The sequence below is a fragment of the Bos indicus x Bos taurus genome, chromosome 20 (assembly GCF_003369695.1).
Source record: "Bos indicus x Bos taurus breed Angus x Brahman F1 hybrid chromosome 20, Bos_hybrid_MaternalHap_v2.0, whole genome shotgun sequence".
NCBI classification, from domain to species: Eukaryota; Metazoa; Chordata; class Mammalia; order Artiodactyla; family Bovidae; genus Bos; species Bos indicus x Bos taurus.
This window is the reverse complement of record NC_040095.1, coordinates 40,964,878-40,970,405: the sequence shown is the minus strand read 5'-3', so window position 1 is coordinate 40,970,405 and position 5,528 is coordinate 40,964,878. Positions and strand designations below refer to the sequence as shown.

Below are 5,528 nucleotides of genomic sequence, written 5' to 3'. Positions count from 1 at the left end.
AGGAGTCTAAACTTAATTTGATCCTTCCTTAAAGATTCAGAGTATTTACCTTTATTATTGTGCAACACAGCACAGTTTCTCCTTCTCTGTTTATCTATATTCTTCTTTGTATTCAGCTTTCACTTCCTTTTGGATCATTCGATTCATTTGAGTCCTCAGTTTATTTCCTTGCTTTCAATCTATGGTAGACAAGGAACTCAGTTATCCAGCTCTATTAGAAACATGTTAAGACCCATATATGCAAGGAAAAACAGTATTTGAAAAAAGATGGCATTTAAAAAAATTTATTTATTTGGCTGCTCCGGGTCTTATTTGCAGCATGTGGTGTCTTTAGTTGTGGCATGCAAACCCTTAGTTGTGGGCATGTGGGATTTAATTCCCTGACCAGGGATTGAACCCAGGACCCCTGCAGTGGGAGCACAGAGTCTTAGCCACTGGACCATCAGGGAAGCCCTAAGATGGCATTTTAAATCCATAGGGAATAAATGGAAAGTTAGCCATGCATTTGGGAAAAAAAATAAAATGACCTCCCTAACTCTGTGAACAAAAAAAAGAACAAAGGAATGTCACTCATCCAACAGTTATATACGGTTAAATTGTCACCCACTTTAGCAGTCCTCTGGCAGTACATCCTGAGGGGTATTCAGGGTGTAAAAATAGGATGAGGCAATCTGTGCTTTAGATAAATGAGCCCTGATACAGTTAGACACATACCTCAGGAAGAATTTCAGTGACCCCAGACTCTTCCTATACATCGGAAAGCACTAAAATAATTAACTTGAGATATCTCTTCTTTGAATTAGAGTTAGACAAGGCTGCCGTCCATGTGATCAGATTGGATAGTCTTTGGTGATTATGGTTTTCAGTCTACCCTCTGATGGAAAAGGATAAGAGGCTTATGGAAGCTTCTTGATGGGAGAGACTGACTGAGGGGGAGACTGGGTCTTGCTCTGCTGGGCGTGGTCATGCTCAGTAAATCTTTAATCCACTTTTCTGTTGATGGGCAGGGATGTGTTCCTTCCTTGTTATTTGCCCTGAGGCCAAACTATGGTGAAGGTAATGAAGATAATGGTGACCTCCTTCAAAAGGTCCCATGCACGCACTGCTACACTCAGTGCCCCCAACCCTATAGCAGGCCACCGCTGACCCACGCTTCTGCTGGAGACTCCAGCACACTCACGGGCAAGTCTGAGTCAGTCTCTTATGGGGTCACTGATCCTTTCTCCTGGGTCCTGGTGCACACAAGGTTCTTTTTGTGCCCTCCAAGAGCCTGTTTCCCCAGTCCTGTGTAAGTTCTGGCAGCTCGATGGTGGGGTTAATGGCTTATGCCCTACGCAAGTCTACTGCACCCAGAGCCCCTGCCCCTGCAGCAGTCCACTACTACCCGTACCTCCTCAGGGACCCTCAAACACAGTTCTGTCTCAGTCTCTGGGGGGTCTCTGGGCCCTGGTGCACACAAGGTATGTTTGAGCCCTCTGAGCATCTCTAGCAGGCATGGAGTTTGATTCTAAATGCAATTTCGCCCCTCCTACCATTTTGCTGGGGCTTCTCTGCCCTTAGACATGGGGTATCTCCTCACAGTTGCTCCAGCACCATGATAGTCAACAATAGTACAAAATGCAGTACTTGGATGCAATCTCAAAAATGACAGAATGATCTCTGTTCATTTTCAAGGCAAACCATTCAATATCACAGTAATCCAAGTCTGTGTCCTGACCAGTAATGCTGTAGAAGCTGAAGCTGAATGGTTCTATGAAGACCTACAAGACCTTTAAGAACTAACACCCAAAAAAGATGTCCTTTTCATTATAGGGAACTGGAATGCAAAAGTATGAAGTCAAGAAATACCTGGAGTAACAGGCAAATTTGGCTTGGAATACAGAATGGAGCAGGGCAAAGACTAATAGAGTTTTTCCAAGAGAACATACTGGTCATAATGAACATCCTCTTCCAACAACACAAGAGAAGACTCTACACATGGACATCACCAGATGGTAAACATCGAAATCAGATTGATTATATTCTTTGCAGCCAAGGATGGAGAAGCTCTATACAGTCAGCAAAAACAAGACCAGGAGCTGACTGTGGCTCAGACCATGAACTCCTTATTGCCAAATTCAGACTTAAATTGAAGAAAGTGGGGGAAACCACTAGATCATTCAGGTATGACCTAAATCAAATCCCTCATGATTATACAGTGGAAATGACAAATAATTCAAAGGATTAGACAGAGTGCCTGAAGAACTATGGATGGATGTTCATGACACTGTACAAGAGGCAGTGATCAAGACCATCCCCAAGGAAAAGAAATGCAAAAAGGCAAAACGGTTGTCTGAGGAGGCCTTACAAATAGCTGCAAAAAGAAGAGAAGCGAAAGTCAAAGGAGAAAAGGAAAGATATACCCATTTGAATGCAGAGTTCCAAAGAATAGCAAGGATAAGAAAGTCTTCCTCAGTGATCAATGCAAAGAAATAGAGGAAAAAATAGAATGGGAAAGACTAGTGATCTTTTCAAGAAAATTAGAGATACCAAGGTAATGTTTCATGCAAAGATAGGAACAATAAAGGACAGAAATGATATGGACCTAACAGAAGCAGAAGATATTAAGAAGAAGTGGCAAGAATACACAGAAGTACTATACAGAAAAGATCTTCATGACCCAGATAACCACAATGGCATGATCACTTACCTACAGCCAGACATCCCAGAGTGCAAAGTCAAGTGGGCCTTAGAAAGCATCACCACGAACAAAGCTAGTGGAGGTGATGGAATTCCAGTTGAGCTATTTCAAATCCTGAAAGATGATGCTGTGAAAGTGCTGCCCTCAATATGCCAGCAAATTTGGAAAACTCAGCAGTGGCCACAGGACTGGAAAAGGTCAGTTTTCATTCCAATCCCAAAGAAAGGCAATGCCAAAGAATGCTCAAACTACCGCACAAATGCACTCATCTCACATGCTAGCAAAGTAATGCTCAAAATTCTCCAAGTCAGGCTTTAACAGTATGTGAACTGTGAACTTCCAGATGTTCAAGCTGGATTTACAAAAGGCAGAAGAACCAGAGATCAAATTGCCAGCCTCCGTTGGATCATCGAAAAAGCAAGAGAGTGCCAGAAAAATATTTACTTCTGCTTTATTGGCTATGCCAAAGATTTTGACTATGTGGATCACAGTAAACTGTGGAAAATTCTGAAAGAGATGGGAATACCAGACCATCTGACCTGCCTCCTGAGAAATCTGTATGCAGGTCAAGAAGCAACAGTTAGAACTGGACATGGAAAAACAGACTATTTCCAAATTGGGAAAGGAGTACGTCAAGGCTGCATGTTTCACCCTGCTTATTTAACTTATATGCAGAGTACATCATGCAAAATTCCAGACTGGTTGAAGCACAAGCTGGAATCAAGACTGCCAGGAGAAATATCAATAATCTCAGATATGCAGATGACACTACCCTTATGGCAGAAAGCAAAGAACTAAAGAGCCTCTTGATGAAAGTGAAAGCGGAGAGTGAAAAAGTTGGCTTAAAACTCAACATTCAGAAAACTAAGATCATGGCATCTGGTCCCATCATTTCATGGCAAATAGATGAAGAAACAATGGAAACAGTGACAGACTTTATTTTCTTGGGCCCCAAAATCACTGCAGATGGTGACTGCAGCCATGAGATTAAAAGACGCTTGCTCCTTGGAAGAAAATCTATGACCAAGCTAGATATCATATTAAAAAGCAGAGACATTGCTTTGCCAACAAAGGTCTGTCTAGTCAAAGCTATGGTTTTTTCAGTAGTCACGTATGGATGTGAGAGTTGGATTATAGAGAAAGCTGAGCACCAAAGCTGAGGATCCAATTGATCCTTTTGAACTATAGTGTTGGAGAAGACTTTTGAGAGTCCCTTGGACAGCAAGGAGATCCAATCAGTCCATCCTGAAGGAAATCAGTCCTGAATATTCATTGGAATGCTGAAGCTGAAACTTCAATACTTTGGTCCCCTGATGCGTAGAACTGACTCTTTTGAAAAGACCCTAATGCTGGGAAAGATTGAAGGCAGGAAGAGAAGGGGACGACAGAGGATGAGATGGTTGGATGGCATCACCGACTCAATGGACATGAGTTTGAGTAAACTCCTGGAGTTCGTGATGGACAGGGAGGCCTGGCGTGCTGCAGTCTGTGGGGTCACAAAGAGTTGGACACGACTGAGCGACTGAACTGATCTTTTCTTTGGGGCTCCCCAGGTGACTCAGTGGGCTTCCCTGGTGGCTCAGACGGTAAAGAATCTGCCTGCAATACGGGAAACCTGGGTTTGATCCCTGTGTTGGGAAGATCCCCTGGAGGAGGAAATGGTAACCCACTCCAGTATTTTTGTCTTGAGAATCCCACAAACAGAGCAGCCAGGTGGGCTACAGTCCATAGAGTTGCAAAGAGTCGGATATGACTGAATGACTGAGCACCCATGCATCTCTTCTTTGTGATTAGCAGTAATCTTTTACCATGTTATATGCTTGAATGCATGTATTTTCTAGCCAAAAAATTCCTGTACATACTGGCTCCTCCCAACCTCTTTGGAGCAGTTCCTCAGAACTGTCTGCCAGGCTACAGTCTTCAGTAAGACCGTGAATAAACTTAAGCTGAGAACTCTCATGTTGTGCCTTTTTCTCTAAGTAGACAACTCTATGTAAGTTCTAGATGGATTTTTACGTTTATTTCAAAACCAAAACAACAAAAGTATTTGAATAAACAGCTAAAGAGTAAAATATGGAAGATCTTGAAACAGTAAATACTTCATCAACCAAGATATAAAATGAAGAAGCAAAGAAAATTTTTTAAAATAGTACATTTCGACAGGCTTCCCAGGTAGCATTAGTGGTAAAGAACCTGTCTGCCAGTGCAGGAGACATAAAAGACGCAGATTTGATCCCTGGGTCGTGAAGATCCCCTGGAGGAGGAAATGGCAGCCACTCCAGTATTCTTCCCTGGAGAATCCCATGGAACGAGGAGCCTGGTGTGCTACAGTCCATGGGTTTGCAAAGAGTCGGACATTACTGAAGCGACTGAGCCTGCATAAAAAGAAACTTTTCTGTACTACCATAGATATACACCCAATTTAAAAGGCAAGCAAAAGATTGGAAAGAATAATTGCCACAAATATAAAAGGTAAAATAATAGCATCAAAAATAAATAAAGAATGTCTACAAATTAATAATGAAAAGATAACCTAATAGAAATTTGGTTACAAGAAATGAACAGGAAACTCTGTACAGAGAATATAAAAATTGCTGGCAAATGTATAAAGAGATGTTCATTCTACCCAATAGTAGAATCATATGTAGCAAAACAACAGAGATATCATTTTCACCTATCATATCGGCAAAAATCTAAAAGATCGAATGTAACCAATATTGATGAAGATGTGGAAAAACAGGTATTTGTCCACATTCCAGATGAAGTGCCAATCATATAAGCCCTTTTGGAAAGCAAACTGTCAGTATTCATTAAAAATTTTAATGTTTACACAGTCCACTTAGATATT

The 5,528-nt window shown here is 41.6% G+C and overlaps 1 non-coding gene across 1 annotated transcript; it reads right to left on the bottom strand.

Annotated features, from left to right (window-relative positions):
- Positions 1-376: 376 nt before the first annotated feature.
- On the bottom strand, positions 377-449 carry TRNAG-CCC. The gene has a single exon. It is a non-coding gene; the product is annotated as a tRNA-Gly (tRNA).
- Positions 450-5,528: the final 5,079 nt, after the last annotated feature.